We start from the raw sequence: 17,921 nt of genomic DNA, 5'->3' as shown, positions 1-17,921 counted from the left end.
CGGGTGAGATGATCATGGAAAAGTATCCTACTCTAACATGGGTGCCATGTGGCACTCATACTCTCAACTTATTGTTGAAGGATGGACAATTGCCATTTGTGCAACCAATGCTACAAGATGCTAATGCCATAGTGAGTTTTATAAAGAGCCATCAATACTGCATGCAATTTTTAGAGAGCACTCTGTGAAGGAACTAAGGCAATTTTGTCAAACTAGATTTGCCACTTCTTTTCTAGTTCTTGCTAGATTATTGGAAGTGCATCAAGCTTTAGTCGAGACTGTTGCTGATAGACGATGGGTGAATTGGCTCGAGAAAAAGATGCAGTATGCAATACCAAGCAGCAAATGTGTACATCTTGTACAATCATCAGTATTCTAGAAAAATGTAGAAAGAATAAAAGAAGGTGTGGAGCCATTTGTGACACTGTTAAGGATGGTGGACATATTTTGGCTGATAAGAGATGGAAGAAAATGCACACTCCTTTGCATGGAGCTGCATTTGCAATACATCCACAATATCAAATGCATGCTCAGTCACAGAATCCAGAAGTCATAAATAACTTTTGAGAGGTTTGTAAAAACTTGCTTTTGGGAGATCAAGGCAAATTGGCCTACCAACAACGAGTGAGGTATACAAACCGTGAAGGCTCTTTTGGATATTCCTGGAATGTTGATGCTATTAAGACGATAATTGCACCTGCATTATCCAATAAATACTCAATCATTTTGCTGAAGTCCTTGGTTTGGACTGAGTTGTATGCCACAAAAACCCCATAAAAATCAACAGTGCTTAGACGTCTGTTCGGTTGTGTTGACTTTCCTTGAACCGCAAATTATCATAGATGCCCAATTAGAGCTTCTGCGAGTCTAATACTGGTTGATGGTGCACAAATGTCTATGATCTTTAAGATGTGATGAGACATAGCATTTGAATATTACTTGGGTATATTTCAATCTATGCCAAAATGCAGACCTAGTTGGGAGCAATAGTCCAGTCTACTGGTTGGCAGTTTTGAGGAGCATCAATAGCAGGTCAAATGGACTAATATGACTGATATTAGATGGCTGAGAGTTATTCATATATATAATTTATATCCACCTAAAACATTTTTTGATTTGGATAAGGCTAACCCATTCATCCGAGTGTGTTTTTCTAGCAAAAAAGCTAATAACAATGCATGGCAAAGTGATGATCAAATTGAGGGTGAGGTAAACAAAGAAAAGAAGTTAGATGAAGATAAAGCTAAAGACCCAACTCTTTGAATATTGCAAAATGCATATAAGTTCAAGTTCAATCATTAGATGCAAAAAATGGTAAGGACAAATCTTTGGAGGAATCACTCTTTGAGGTGGTTTTACAACCAAAAATTCAGATTTGAAGAATGATATATCTGAAATGTTTTATGGTGCTTTTACCGAGTTTGAGGACGAATTATATGATGTAAAAGATGATGTTATGCAATTAGATTTTTGTTTACAATCAAATCAATGTTTTGGCATAGTTCCAAACCTTTGTAAGATGCAAGTGCAAACACACAATCTGAAAAATCAAATACCAATACAAACAATGAGAACTTTCATGCTAATGTTGATAATGAAGAAATGCAAAAGGTGAAAGATGAGGGTTAGTGAAAGAGCTCAAACCGGATCCAAAAGAGCTAAAAAAGAGCCAAAAGAGACCAAAGGAGTTCCAAAATCATCTCTACTTCATACCAAAAATATGCAGACATTTGGCATATGATCAAGGTCAAAATATGCAGCAAATTAAAGCTTGGAAACATGAAAAACAAAAAATATAAATTTAAGTGTGTAGTCTCAAAGGTGATTCATGTGTTGTGCGGATCTTGAAGAAATGCTGATGGAGCCTCCACTCCAAGCTACTCCTTGTGAGAGCAATCCAAAGCACGAGCCATCTACATGTGTCACTCAAGCGGCTCCTAGATTGTTGCAATGTGTTTCCATGAGAGAAAGGGGGAAGGGGGAGAAGGGAGAGGAGAGGGAGAAGGGGAGAAGAGAGGGGAGAAGGGAGGCAGAACAAGAAAGGAAGAGTAAGGGGGATGGAGTGGCAAACACAAAGGCACTGCAAATGAAACAAGAGAACACCCAAAGACACTCTTGAAAGAGAAGAGGGAGCTTCTATTCCAAACTTGTGCATACAACAATGAAGACCAAATTCAACCATTTCACCTTTAATACAAGTCACCTTTTGAAGGGAGGGTTAACCCTTTTCCTTTTTGTACTCTCCCTCTCTTTACATTCAAAGGCTCTTGGGCCCATAGAGTGCTAAGGCATCTTCTCTATCCTTTCCTTCCCTATTTCTATTATAGCTCCTATTGTTCCCCTTTTCTGGGTGTAAAATAGCACTTGTGTTAACCATATAATAGCACTTGGGACAATTCGAGAATTAGGAGGCGCTCCTCCTAGGGTGTTTGGGATAATCCTAGCATTAGGAGGTGCTCATGCCAAGGTGGTTGGTATAAACCTGGCATTAGGAGGTGCTCTTATTCAGGTCCCAAATACCACTTGTGTTAACCTCGCCCATCTAGAAGGTTTTGGCACATTCCTTTTTCCTAAGCCATTTAAGGCTCAAAAAATGGATGGCAAGGTCGATCTTGAGCCATTTGGGCCTCAAAACCCATAAGGCTCGTAATTGTGCTCCATCCATGGCTGTGGCCAACATTAAAGTAAATCATGAAGCCTAATCACCTCTAATCACTCGTTACCATGTAGTATGTGGATGTAGAGATATTAACATGCCCCCCTTCTAGTTGCAGAGCCACCCTCAGATCAGTTGCACTGGAGGAGGTGGGTGGAGAGGACCACCTAGAGGACTGCATAGTGGTCTAATTAGTGGGGGGTGATCCGGGTGAAGTACGAGTAGAATTTCCAAAAATGGGTGGCATGCATGTCCTCATATGTGTGAATGTGATGTCCATGGAGATTGCAAATTGGAAGATAGAGGTGGAGGTCCTAGAATTGAGAGGGGCCGATGGCGGGATTGAAGACATTTTGGTTGTTGAGATTATGGGAGATTGTCATCAATAGGCTGACTATAGACGGGGAGATCACAGAGTAGCAAGAGGTTGAGGCAATTGAAGAGGACCGCTGCAATGACCATAGGGTCGAGAACAAGCCGTAGGTGTTGTTGAATGATTGGAGGCAGAAGCAAAATCCCTCTTGGGTCATTTCCTTAGAAAATTGGGGAAGTTGTACAAATTATTGGGGTCCTTCTGTTGGAGCTTGTGGAAGTGGGCCCTGGTCTAGCGGCATACCATCAGCATGTATAGGGGGTGGATCTGTTGATCGATGTGTGCACTGCAATATAGCACCAAAATTGCTATTTCTTCAAAAAATTAATGTGCCAGTGAGGTTGAAGGCTGACATCAGAGTCAGTGAGGGCGAAAGGAGCATCGGGAGTGAGGTGTTATCGACTACATGAGCTCTTTAGATGTGGATCCACCGCCAATTATTGAAGAACGAGGTAATAAGCTGGGTAAGGGGCCGAACTTCCATGATTTTGTAGAGGTGGAGGCGAGAGCCTTTGAGCTGGGTAATAAAATGGGTAAGGGGCTGACCTTCCATGATTTCGTAGAGGTGGAGGCGAGAGCCTTTGAGGTGCTTCTTCTAGTGATGCATTAATGCACTATCGGCGGGCAGAAGGACTATAGATCGAATCTCCACCACGGAACAGCTTCAGATGAGGAGGAGGGGGGTACTGGAGGGACATTATCATCATTCATAGACATGGGTTCTTCTTTAGCAATCCATGCAGGCAACGTGTCAACGGGCGCATGCACAAAATTTACCAGCCTGAGGCACGTGTTGAGTGCCTCTTCCAAGAGGTCGACAAGGGCATTGGAGGAGATGGACTGGGAGGTCACGTGCTATGCAAAGCTTGTGTTGGAGGCATTGGAGTACTTGGGGAGGTTTGTGCAAGGGAGTGGGGGCAGGCGGGATGGGTGGTTTATTGGGGGGGGAATTGGGCGGGATCAATAGGAGGAGGCTGTGGGATTTCAGCAAGTGGGACAATGGAGTTGAAATATGCTATGGCTTCCTGCCCCTCCTCCTTGGTGATTTGTTCGGGATATGCTATGTGGATTGTTTCAAAATTGCTAACCAAGGACTCGAGAGAGTCCTGTACATAATGATTATGTCAAGGGGATGGTAGGTGGTGGAGCAGTATGCAACTAGGTGCCCTTGTGGCAAGATTATCGAGGCTCGGTTATAGGTATGCATCTAGTTGATACCAGCGTGGAGGTCTTTAGGAGTGCAAGCCCATGGGCTGAGTTCATCGGGCTTGGATAGCTACATCACATCATCATCTTGTGGGTAATTGGTGGACTCAGTGATGACTTGGCACCATGCTTGGAACTTGAGCAAGATGGGGTGGGCTGCAAGGGTCTAAAGGTCATAGGGACGGAGAAGAGATGGCTGACAGGCTGAAGATCGAGAGAGAAGTATGACATGGCGAATGGGGTGGCCATGGTCGGGGATTGAAGTGGAGGATTGTTTGGAGTGCGTTGGGAGGAAGGGGGTTCCAGCTCTTTGACCTTGTTGTTTGCGATACTCTTACGCTCTGTTGAGGGTGGTTTGCCTTGTAGCTTGGGCGACGACCATCAGCATGTGACTGTCGTGCATGCAAAGAGTTGTGCTCGAGGAGAGTAGAGGAGATCTCAGACACATGTTCTTCCCATCTTTGTAGAATCATCTGTGCCACTTGTGGGATCTAGGCCATCGCATCAAATAGCTGGAGCTCCATCTGATCTATTTGGGAGAGCTGCTCAGCTAATATGTTGTTGTAAGCACCCGTTCTTTGATATTGGGGTGTACTACAAAACTGAAGGGCTTCAATGAGCCCTGCCAACGGGGACGAGGAGGAGCCAGTGATAAAGGAGGTGGTCTCCTGAGGGTGGGCAATACTGAGACCAAGACTTGGGGCAAGAGGGGGCGTACTTAGTATCTTGGGCTCCATGGTGGAGGCCAATGTGGACAGTGTCATCCCTAGGGAGGTCATCTATGTGGATGGGGTCCTAGGGTACAGCCTTGCCCTTGGATCATGGATTAGAGTGCTCCATTCAGTGCTACCTATGTAGGAATGTCTATACCTAGTCGATCTTCGTATTGGGTCAGTAGCCAACCCTACTCAGCGGGGCGGCTGGCAAGGGTGGCACTCAACTTTGCTGCCCTTGATCACTTTGGTACTGGCTTTTCTTGTGTCTCTCCCTTCCACCCATTTGTTGAAATCATCAATGGCCAAGATAATGTATTTGGCCCCTATTCCTCTAGTTGCTAGGCTTATCGGTCCAATAAAGTCTATACCCCATTTCTCAAAGGACTGATCCATCAATTTTCTTGTTAGGGGCATCATGTCCACTTTATGTGGGATTTGCACGCGTTGGCAGGGGTTGCCTCACTTGATAAATTCATCTACATCTCAGAAGAGAGTCGGCCACCAAAAGCTAGCTTGCAACACTTTATGTGCCATAATGTCAGCGGAGTGACTGCCTACTATCTCAAAGTGGGATTCTTCGAGCACGTTGATGTATTCATGCTTACACACGCATTTGTTGATGGACGTCGGTATTTCACACACACTAGTGCAGTAGCTAGCATTACTTACACAAGTATCTATAGACAATTTTACTACTATCTAAGCTAGGAAACTTTGTTAACCTAATACCCTCAATCCTCAAATTTTTTTTTTCTACGTATGTATGTAATATGGAGTTTGAGCTCTAATAAGGGCTACAAATTGCAACGTATGCAACACAATCATATCTAGTTTGTTTCACGTACTAATGTATAAAACATAAGGATAGTAAAGCCATGTATACCACAATCTCTCCACACTTACATGCCATAATTTGGGAGTTGCTATGAGCCAGCAATTGTGAGCCCCACTACTAGCTAGACTTCGAGTGAGATATGCCAAGATGACCATTGTGCATTTATGTCACCGACTTGTTAGCTGCAAATGCAGTTGGTACACCGCCCATGAATAATAGCTAGATGATAGCTATCTTTATGTACTCTAGTTAGTGGCTCGGTTAGTATGCCACCTTAGGGAGCTGAGTTTGGTTTGAGACCCACATATAGGGTTCACCTATTCTTTTGTACCAGAAGAGTTCTTTTGGCTTTCATAACTAAGGAGTAACTAAGAGAAGAGGAAAATTGTTTTCAGCCTCCACCTTTGTGTATATTCCCCCATTGTGCATGTAAAAAAGCTACAAGTGAGACTCCTTCCTTCTCTCCCACTCTCTTGACATGGTATCACAGCTCGGTTCGTGGTAAGGAGCTCAAGAAAGCAAACCAAGTTCGCAGTGTCCTAGTAAGAGGATTAGTGTTGCTTTCCTCTTTTTTTGAGTTTGGGAGCAAATCTTTGTAGGTAGCACAACCGGAAAGTGCAAGGGTGCATTGTCTCAGATCGGGATGCCCTTCATGTTGAGGCGAGAGGGCAATATATGCTATGGGTGAGGGTAAATCCCATAGTAAAATTATTTTTTTGATTCGAGGTCATTTTGGGGCCCATTTTCGTGGTGAAAGTTTTTTGTAAGCACTTAGGAAAGTGCCCTGTTTTTGCTGTGTGACCACTATCTTGCAGGTCGGTGAAAATTTATCGTAGAAATTACATTGTATGCTTGTGCGCAGAGATATTGGGAGTGACAAAATCATTCTTATTGCCTATTGATGCATAATCGTCACTAGGAAGTGACTGTGTGGTCAAATACCACTCTCGTCAGTTTTGCAGATTTGCCCTTGTGAGGCAGAAGTTGTATTTTTTTATAGTAACAAAATACTTTGTAGTGTTCTGTAATGGTGTCTGATGCTCTTTCATAGATTGTCACTGAAAATATTGACAAGAATAACTTCCAAGCATGGAAGTTTAGAATGATGAATTTCCTTGAGGGAAACGGCTATTGGGAGTTCATTACTGGAGCTGAACAAGAACCAGTTATTCCTAATGTTCCCAATCAACAGAAGTTGTAGGCATTTAAAGGCTAGCATGAGAGAGCCAAAAAAGTTATGTACTGGATGTCTATCAGTATTTCAGATTCTATGATTGTGCATATTCAGGATGCAAGCACGCCGAAGGAGACGTGGGATACTTTGACAAAAATGTATAGTACAAATACGCAAGCCAGGAAAATGCAGCTTTAGTAGGAGTTGCATAATGTGTAGAGAGAAAATATGAGCATCAATGACTACCACATGAAGGTGAAGAAGATTGCAGATGCACTTGCTTCTATTGGGTCTAGGAAAGGATTGAAGATGATGATTTAGTTTCTGTGACCTTGAATGGTCTAGGAAAGGATTATGCACAATTTTAGACATCCATTGCCATCCGTGAGAATTTTCTCGATTTTGAGGAGTTGATTGCTCTTCTAATTTCTAAAGAGCAGAGAAATGGTGGTGCATCTTCTTCAGGAGAAAGTTCAAAAGAAGCTGTCTTCTACTCAAATGCTAGAAGAAATAGAGGCAAAGGTAGAGCAGGCTGATTTGGAGGCCGTGGTAGAAATCATAAAATGCAACAAATTCAAGAAAATGAGGAGGACGTGGTAACTTTAGAGGCAAGGGGAGCCAAATAGGTCTTGGTGGATGGCAGAGAGGCCAAAATGCAAACAGCAATGTTGAATGCTACTACTATGGTAAAATGGGTCATATGGTTAAAGATTGCTATAAAAAGCATAATGACATCATGACTAGAAAATTATAGCAAGGCAATTATGCATCCTCTAGTGGACAGAATGATGACAGAAATGAGCATCTGTTTATGGTGCAGCACATGACCAATTCTGTGACAAGTGCAAAAGAAAGCAATGATGTGTGGTATGTTGACTGAGGTACGTCAAACCACATGACAAGTCATGCAGAATGGATGCAAGATGCAAGGAAAATGGAAAGACCAGGATTTGTGGAGACTGGTGATGATACTGCACATCCTATTGTGTAGATTGTTAAAATTCCTTTGTCTATGCAGGATGGAAAAAAGAAATACATGTCTGATGTATTTCATGTCTCGAATATCACCAAGAACCTAGTTTATGTCAGTCAAATGGTTGAGCAAGGCTTGTAGGTCAAATTTAATCCTCATGGATGCTTTTTTGAGGATATGAAAAATAAAGGTCGCTTGATAGCAAAAGGGAAGAAGAAGGGTAGGATGTTTACATTGGATGCAGACATGCCTAAATTGAGTGCAGCAATGTTTGCACATGGGACTAATGTAGTTGCAAATATTGATATCTGGCATAAATACATTGGTCATGTTAAGGTACAGCAACTTAAATTAATGCAGGCCCAAAATATTATTGCAAGATTACCTAAGTTCAAGGTTGCAGAAATGCATAAGGTATGTGAACTTGTCAATTTGGAAAACAGGCAAGGAAATCATTTCCTAGACATGTTCAAGAGAGTAAGAGGCCATTGGAATTAATCCACTCTGATGTGTGGACTACTAAAGCTGCATCTATTGGAGGCTGTCATTATTTTGTCACTTTTACTGATGACTACAGCAGAAAAGTTTGGGTGTATTTTATGAAAAAGAAAAGTGAAGTGTTTGGGCATTTCAAAGTTTTTAAAGCTATGGTTGAAAAAGAAACAGGCCAAATAAAATTCCTAAGCTCAAATGGAGGGGAAGAGTACCTCTCAAATGAGTTTGCATGTTTCTTGCAAGAGCATGGCATAAAGCAGCAATATTCATGTAGTCATACCCCACAACAAAATGGACCTGTAGAAAGGAAAAATAGGCATATTGGAGAGGCATCTCGTGCCATGCTCAATGAAAAAGACCTGCCAGATTATTATTGGGCTGAAGCAGTTGCTACAGTAGTCTACATAATGAATAGGACTCCCACTACAGCAATACATGGCATGATGCCAGAGGAGAGGTATATTGGTAGGAAACTAGATATTCCTCATTTGAAAGTTTTTGGTTGCATCGCCTATGTTCATGTGCTAGATGAGTTGAGATCCAAGTTGGATCCAAAAACTGAGAAGTGCATCTTTATTGGTTATTCTCTACAGTAGAAAGGGTATAGATGCTATAACCCTTCTACTCGTAAGTTTACAGTGAGTAGAGATGTTTTTTATGAGATGAGCCACTGGTATAAACTAGTAAATGTGATTGATGATGTAGATGCACAAAATGGTAATGCTGCACAAAATTCACAGTAGCAATCACAAAATATTAGTGGACCTATAGTGTCCTCGAGCAGTGGTTCGCATACTTTGCCACAGGCAGATTGAGATCAGGAGGATCTCCTCAAAGCAATGTAGATAGTGGTATGCAAGTATCATGAAAAGGAAAAGAGAAAGTAGATCAGCCCATGGTTGATGTGAATGCAGGTCACTCTTATGTGGATGGTGAATCCAGTGGCTCAGAATAGAGCCTCGATGATGAGTTGGGTATTCCTTCTATTGTTACAACTGGAGTAAGGAAGACAAGGGATGCTTTGAGAGCACCTGGTAGTGAGCCTATTTTGTGCAGGTCTAGTAGAGCTAGGTATCCTGTGGATAGGCTGAAATATGATGGATTTACAGCCATTTACTATGCCTATATGGACAAAGTGATACATGAACTAAAACCCACTTCTTTCGAGCAAGCCATGGGAAAAGAAAAATGGGAGAAAGCCATGGATGAAGAAATGGATGCCTTGGAAGCAAATGCTACATAGGAATTGGTGCCTTTGCCTAAAGACAAGAATGCAATTGGTTGCAAGTGGGTTTATAAGGTGAAGCATAATGTAAATGGTTTTGTGAACAGATACAAGGCAAGGTTAGTTGTCAAGGGGTATGCACAGACATATGGCATTGATTATGAAGAAACATTCAGTCCGGCTGCAAGGATGGCAACCGTAAGAGCATTCATTGCTATGGCTGCATCAAAGGGATGGTCTTTACATTAGATGGATGTAAAGAATGCTTTCTTGCATGGTGATTTGCAAGAAGAGGTCTATATGGAGTAGCCACCAGGTTATGTTCATGCTGTTCATCCTGAGTTTGTTTGCAAGTTGAAGAAAGCCTTGTATGGCTTGAAGCAAGCACCTAGAGCATGGTCTGACAAGATAGGATAGTATCTTGTCACTACTGGCTTTCAGATTTCCAAGGCATATTTCTCACTTTATGTGAGAAAAACAAAGAAAGGCATTATGCTGCTTGTCATTTATGTTGATGATTTGATCATCACAAGTGATAGTGATGAAGATATCCTTCATGTGAAAATGCTATTGAAGCAGAAGTTTGAGATGAAGAATTTGGGAGAGCTACGTTACTTCTTGGGCATTGAGGTGATTAGATCCACAAGTGGGATATGTCTCTTGCAGAGGCAGAGGTGCAGAGGCAGAGGAAAACTATTTTCAGCCTCCACCTTTGTGTATATTCCCCCATTGTGTATGTGAGAAGGCTGCAAGTGAGACTCCTTCCTTCTCTACCGCTCTCTTCACATAAATATATATGCTAAAATCAAGAAAAACATACACACAAACATAAGATTTTCCAAAAGTAAATCATTTCATGCAACTTGTAATGTCTACTTTTCCATTTTTCCAAAGCTTCCTAGTACGTATGATATTTCATGCAACTAAATTGAAATCTTAAGTCATGGAACTAAACTAAAATCCCAAGCCATGCAATTAACAACTCTTTACCTAATTCTAAGTGACAATTCGTTCCAAAGAGTCTAGACAAGTTACAACTTAAATACTTTATGCAAAAAATTAAAATCATCTATTTTTCCAAAGCCACATACAATGTCACATGCAACTAACTTACTCTTTACCTAATAGTAGGTAAACGCTAATTATCCAATTAGTATCCAAGTACGAGTGGATTCTGACCGGCAAAAGCGAACCCACCATTGGTACCAAATATTGTTTTGAAATTACAAGGACTAACAAAACTTACAAATTCCTTTGTAGCTTTGTTTATCCTTCTTTCTTATGCTTCTTGTCTTTCACAAGACTCCACGAAATTCTAGGAATCTTGATTATGTGAATAGTATCAGTGCGGCACTGGTTTATATATGATTAACAACATCGAGCGATGTATCAGATTATACCACTCGGTGTAGTGGAACACTGCACGGTGTACAAAACACCGAGCGATATAATAGCTTACCATGTGGTGTTGTGTTGATACACCGAGCGGTGTATGGATTTACCATGTGGTAACCGACTAGAGCGGGTCTCGGTTGAAATTTGCTGCTGGACCATTTTAAAATGCCCCAGGCTTAATTTAAAAGCATTCAAAATATTTTAATACAACATTTTAAAACTAATGTGTTAATACCATCGCAAATCCTTGACCTTGCTGATTCTGATATCTCGAATGGAGTTGTAGTTTTGTCTGGGAAAACCTTATCCATTATACTATCACTTATACAGATGTCTACTTTGCTGCAGAGTAGTGGGATTCATAACCATTAAGTGGTCATGTACCTTCGGGTCTACCAATCCGATAAGGAAGCATGGCAACAGTCATTCGTTGCCCATCCTTGGATGTGGTTCACAGCAAGAATTGAGGCATTTGATCCTTGTGATGAATCTCAGAGGGATTCCTTATCATTATGTTTCACCTCATATAATTGATTAATTAGGCTCTACTTATGACCACTAGAGGCGAACCCTACCATGAAGGCCTTCTATAACACCTCCTAGTTTACTTTCTCCTCTAGACTGAGGGCCCTGTACCATTGGCATGCCTTGCCATCATAGGCTGAGGCCAAATGCATTAACCATTTCCAGATCTCTAGGAGCACTGAATGCTTTGGATATTTTCTCGAATCGCTCCACGTGCATAACAACACAATGCATCCATATATGCATTTTTAGACATGTTTATTGAATTTTAAAAAAAAGTGACAGGCACGTCTATTATCAATGCTCCTAGTTAAGATTGAAGCAATGAGCAATGGGTAAATGATGAGAGAAGGCAAGTGCAATGCAAAATTATACCTTGAACTCCCCGAAAATGGTGCCAAAGATGTGTAGTCTCAATAGTGACTCACATGTCATGGGAATCTTGAAGGAATGATGATGGAGCCTCCACTCCAAGCTACTACTTGTGAGATAAATGCAAATTGCAAGCCATCCGCTAGTGTCATTCAATGGTTTCTGGACTGTTGCAATGTGTTTCCATGAGAGAAAGTGGGAAAAGGGAGAGGGGAGCAAAGAGGGAGAAGGGGAGGAGAACAGGGGAAGGAATGGGGATGGAGTGGCAAACACAAAGGCACTACAAAGGAAACATGAGAACACCCAAAACACTCTTGGAAGAGAAGAGGGAGCTTGTGTTCCAAACTTGTGCATACAACAATGAAGACCAAAGTCAAACATTTGGCCTCTTATACAAGTCACCTTTTGAAGGGAGGACCAATCCTTTTATACAAGTCACCTTTGAAGGGAGGGCCAACACTTTTTCTTATACCACTCTCTCGTCTCTCTTTTGTTACAACCACTTGGGTCCATATGGCACCAAGGCAAATGCTAATTCTCTCGACCTCCTCTTTGTCTTCAAATGGCTCTTGTGTTATCCATATATGGGATCCAAATGGCTCTTGTGTTATCCTTGCCAACTTGGATGATCCCAACGACTACCTTGGTCCTAAGCCATTGAGGCTCAAAATGTACCAGTAGGGATGGATCCGTCAATGTGCTCCATGGTTGTGGCTGTTAACACACTGTAATCACTGATACAACAATGGCATATTATGCACTATGTTTTAGTTTTTCTTTATTGCACAATAATTTCTATCTTTTATAATTTGATGGACAGTTGTATTTGGAGGTTGTTTAAACCTTGGTACTGTACCAAGTACTTTTCTTCATTTACTAGCATAGTCTTGGATTGGTGTGATGTTACATCATGAAGAGGGTCTACTTAATTCCATTAGATTGAACCTAGAAATAAATTGGTGGGTTTGATTCTTGGAAATTTTCAAATTCCAACCACATGGGTATGCTAGTGTGAGGGGATAACTAGGCACCTAGAGTAAGGTTAGGGAATAGTCACATGGGGGGATGTGAAGGGGTGTGAATGGACCCTTGAGGTTCCAACTTCCCTTACTCTTATCTCTTGAGAGATTCAATCATCTATTACACGTATGCAGAATGAGAATGATTCGTCTATTTGTATTTCTAAGTTTTTGAAGTTTGATTCCTATTCCTCTCTTCCTCAAATTTGAATTCCTAATAGGTAGAAATGTGGATTTAATCTCTTGGACTATTACACTAAAGACATTGTTATGGAAATGTTGGTTCTTGGAAAAGAGGAGCCCTTAAAAGAGTTGGATGAGATTAGTTTTCAAGAGGTTTTTGAGACTATTACACCAATGTCACAAAGAAGGAGGCTTCAAAGAGTTGTGCAATCAAGTAGACATGGAATGGAACGCATTCTTTTTCCTAGGTTCCAGAATCAAGACTTGACTTGATGAACAAAATGAGACCAGGTGGTAGCTTGGGTCAACAACAATGGTTGCACTTTGATCATGTTCATCCAGCTAAAGGATGGTCTACCATGGGTGCCCGTGTGCACAACCTATTCATTAGAGAGCTACTTACAATTGATGCATGTGTGAAGTCAAGATTGAAGACAATGGTGCATGGACAAAGTTGTGGTAGCTTCTTAACTACCAATTAATAAAGATTGGGTTCCCTAAGTCAGAACTTAGGGGCTTCATGGCAGATGGGGCAGGTGCAAATTGGATTTTGATTAGAACGTATATAATGGTGGGCCTAAAAGTTAATGGAAGGTGAAGAGGACATGCGGTTTCCATTGGGCATCTTAGTAGAAATTGGAGGAAAGCAGCATCCGATGCTAATGCAGAGAAAGAGGCATTGAAGAAGTGGTGGACATCTATGCATGTGAAAGATGGTGAGTTGCCCGGCCTTGAGAATTTTGTTGCCATGGTGGGATGTATGGGTTTCCCAATTGGGGGGGGGGGGGTGTCATTCCTAGAACAACGTAAGGATAGTGTATTTGTCCCTACTAGGAACTTATTAGAGACCAAACATTGCAGTATGAGTGCTACTCATGGGTATGTCAAATACATAAGTTTGTACGAGGCTAGTGCTATAGACTTGGCAATCTCTATACTACAAAGTGCACACTACAATGCCTACATGTCTTGCAACATTTGAAAATAGAACCTCGTCTGGATAAACAGAGGGAGAGGCTTATGACTAGAGATTCTAGCAATGTGTCTACAAAAAGTCTTGTTGATGTAGCCCATAGTGTTTTAGAAGAAGTTAGCCTTGAAACACCTCAAATGCAAAGGCCATCAATGGAGCAAACCAAGATTAGAAGGAGAAGAAAATTTTCCTCTCCTGCTACAGTGATGGAGCATGATAGTCATAGGTCAAAGTATATTTACGTTACTAGCAACAAGTAGCCAGTTGGTGGGAGGAGACATGCCTCTTCTAGTGTATAAGAGCATGACAATCTGTGCAAAGAGACTATTATGCATGATGCTAATTGGGCTATCAAAAGAACAGACCACGTAGTGTGGTGACATTGTTGGAACCTGCTTTGGATTCATTGTTGAAACAAAGGGTAGATGTGGAGCACTCATAAATGCATTGGGTTGAAGTGCAACTAAGGGTGTCCCTGCACCTTGCTTCAAGGGGAGAAGAGAAAATCCTAATGGTATGACAGAAAGTTTGTGTGGTTTTGTAATACCTCTGTAGCCCATACATGCAGTGTTGATCACTCTACTTGGGTGATCTTGGTCATTCACCTCAAGTGTGGAAGGTTTCCATTGGGACTTCCATTAAAAAACATGAAAAGGAGCAATTGCAACAAACAAGATTTATGCTTGAGGAGGATGAAAGTTTGCATGTGCAAGGAGCACACATGCCAAGGAGTGCTATAGTAATGAGTCATGTTTACGTTGGCCGAAGGCATAATAGAATAGTGAATAGGAGATCCAAGCTCACTAAAGAGTTTCAGGAGAGGATTCAGAAGGGTGAGTGTTTGAATACTAAAGTGGTGCAAGAGAAAACTATTAGTCCAAATTAAATGCATCTTTTCCATGTGCGTATAGAGAGCTCTATTGGAAAGGGACTGATATACACAATGATAATATCAGAGTTTCCATAATGCAAGGACTTCATGTAGCAAGATGCAAAGAAAGGGTTATATATTCCTTGCAAGGACTTCATATAGCAAGATGCAAATAAAGGGAGGTATATTCCTTGCAAACACATCTCACACACATGTACTTTGTCTTCATTGATGGTTTTGGGTTTGAGTGACTAAGTGCATGAGTTCATGCACCAAGCTGCTCTTACAAAGGTTGAATTATTCCAATCCTTGGCTTCTCGTCTAAACCAACCAAGTTAAATGCATTTGTGCAAATGATAACAAAATCACTCCTAGTAAACATTGCCTATTGATGATTGTCCATTTAATGGTATGTAAGAATGTGTGTAAGATGAGAAGACTTCTTCAAAAGCTTGAACAAAAAGAGATTCCATTCTACAAAATTAAGGACCAAGATCATTGCTACATACATAATGTACCTAAGTTATATGGAGCAGCTAAACAAATTGTTAAATGCACGTTTAAGCCTTTGATCACCATTTGGACAAATAATAAAGAATTGATTCTTACTTATTGATGATAGTCCACTTAAGGGTTGTGTAAATCTGATGAAAAATTTTATGTATCAAGACAATGTGCTAAATAATCATCTCCATAGGTCTCAAAGTTACACCAAGAGAGGATATTACTACGTTGACAATGTGAGAGATACATTGTATAGGAATGTAACTTGTATATATTAATTGTAAAGAGAGAATGAATGTAATATATATATCTTTGTCACAAAGTTACTACCTTGGATTGAAGATAGACAAGACTTTTTAAATAATGATAAATTTGGGTACATTATATGTAATCTATTAAATAGAATAGTTGTTTTGTGAGTATGAGTTGACAATATAATACATTCTCATCTTCTTGTCATACTCACAATTATGGTTTTTGTTTTATTTTAGAGAGAGAAATGGCAAAATTGGATTTTACCCATAGCTTTAGCCCTTGGAAGATAAAAATCGTCTTTTACAACAAGATAATTAGATGATGATATGTCAAAACATGAAATAGTCCCAATATACATGTAGAGAATGTAGGTATTGAGCTAAATCAAAACTCAATATCCCTTTTAATGAGAGAATGTAGTCCGGCAATATGAATTCCTCTCATCATTCCCTTCCAAATGAAAGAAAATTCCATCGGTTTTAGGGATCAGGGAAAAGCGAAATTATTTCCCCAAAAGTACTAATGTCAGTCGTTTTTGGTTCACATGGAGTCACCACATTCACCAGCTTCTATTTAATTTGTAACTCATGGACCCATGGCAAAGTGTAGTCAATGTGGAGTATAGCTCAAGAAAATTCAAGTCTGATTTCTGCACGCGTCATGATGAAAAAGTCAATACAACCCATCTCTGTGTCATATTCGCTTGCCGGTTGTTCTAGACATTGATGCTCTCATGTTGCACCTCTCATATCTTATTCAAGCTCTAATGATCTTGCTAAAGCCTCTGAGTGTAGGTAATGTAGTGTAAAGCTCGAGGAAATTCAAGTCTGATTTCTGATTGCATCATGTTGATATGCAACCCATCTCTGTGTCATATTTGCTTGCCGGTTGCTCTAGACATTGATGCTCTCATGTTGCACCTCTCATCTCTTATCCTATTCTTGGAGGAATAGACCCTCTCGCTCTTAAACTTAGAAATGGGAAGCTCCACCGAGGCTTCCATTCCTTCCAACTGGTACTCATAAAATTCCATGGCACAACCGACACACAAAATGCATAAATACATAGTAGCGTAGATAATGTCTGGAGAGCACTCATGATTAGGCATCTTGCACTTTCAAAGGAGTAATTTCAAGATTAGGTATCCTGCACTTTCACAGGAGCACTTTCATGATAGGCATCCTGCATTTTCAAAGGAGCACTCAGCTATGACCTAAGCACAAATCCTGCACTTTCGAAGGAGCTCAAATCCATTTCAATCAGCTATGAACTGAGATAGTCATACCAGCATTGTTTTGGGCGATCTTATCTATTTAAAAAAAGGGTGCTGCAAAGGCTCGCACATTTCCCACAATGAACCAAAGCGAGAACGCCAATTCAGCAAGATCAGAACTCTTTATTTCATGGCCACTATGCGAAACTCATAAGTGGAATCCTTGCCCCTCTCTCTCCCTCCCTCCCTCCCTCTCTCTCTCTCTCTCTCAAACACACGCATTCTTGAAATGTTCCATTTAGATTTAGATGCATTCAAGAATATGCCCAAACTCGTCCTCTAAAAACAGAACACATACTACCCATCCATCTCATGATAGTCACTCATAAGTTTGGAAACCATAAATTCCATCGAGGACTAGTTCCTGTGACATCCAGCGACATCTTCAGCTCCCAACGGTGGGTGTAGATTATAGTATAAGCACATGCTCTCACACATACAAATCCATTTAGTACAATAAACCCGTTTTTTAACAAAAGGTAAAAGACAGAAGATCAATGTCAATAATTACAAGATGAATCACCTTATATTCCATCTATCAGTTTATCTCGCCTTCGTAATTTTCAAACTTCCATCTACCACTTCATCACGTTCCATCTTATTTGCACAAGTCAACAATATGTCAACAACTGAAATGTCGAGGCTATAATGCATTGTTTCAACGGAAAAAATCACAAAGCCACAAAAGTAAAGCAAGCTGGCTGGCTCGCTCTCTCTCTCTCTCTCTCTCTCTCTCTCTCTCACTCTCACACACACACTCACACACACACACACTTTTGAAACGTTCCATTAACCGCTTACTACATTCCATCTATCACAGTTTAGCTGACTTTCCTTTATACCACTCCCTACATTCCATCTATCACAGTTAACGATATAGTCGAGGCTATAAAGCATA

This window comes from Dipteris shenzhenensis, chromosome 19 (genome assembly GCF_047967505.1).
Source record: "Dipteris shenzhenensis isolate YYH24624 ecotype China chromosome 19, Dip_SZ_1.0, whole genome shotgun sequence".
NCBI lineage: Eukaryota > Viridiplantae > Streptophyta > Polypodiopsida > Gleicheniales > Dipteridaceae > Dipteris > Dipteris shenzhenensis.
Note: the sequence above shows the minus strand (reverse complement) of the source record.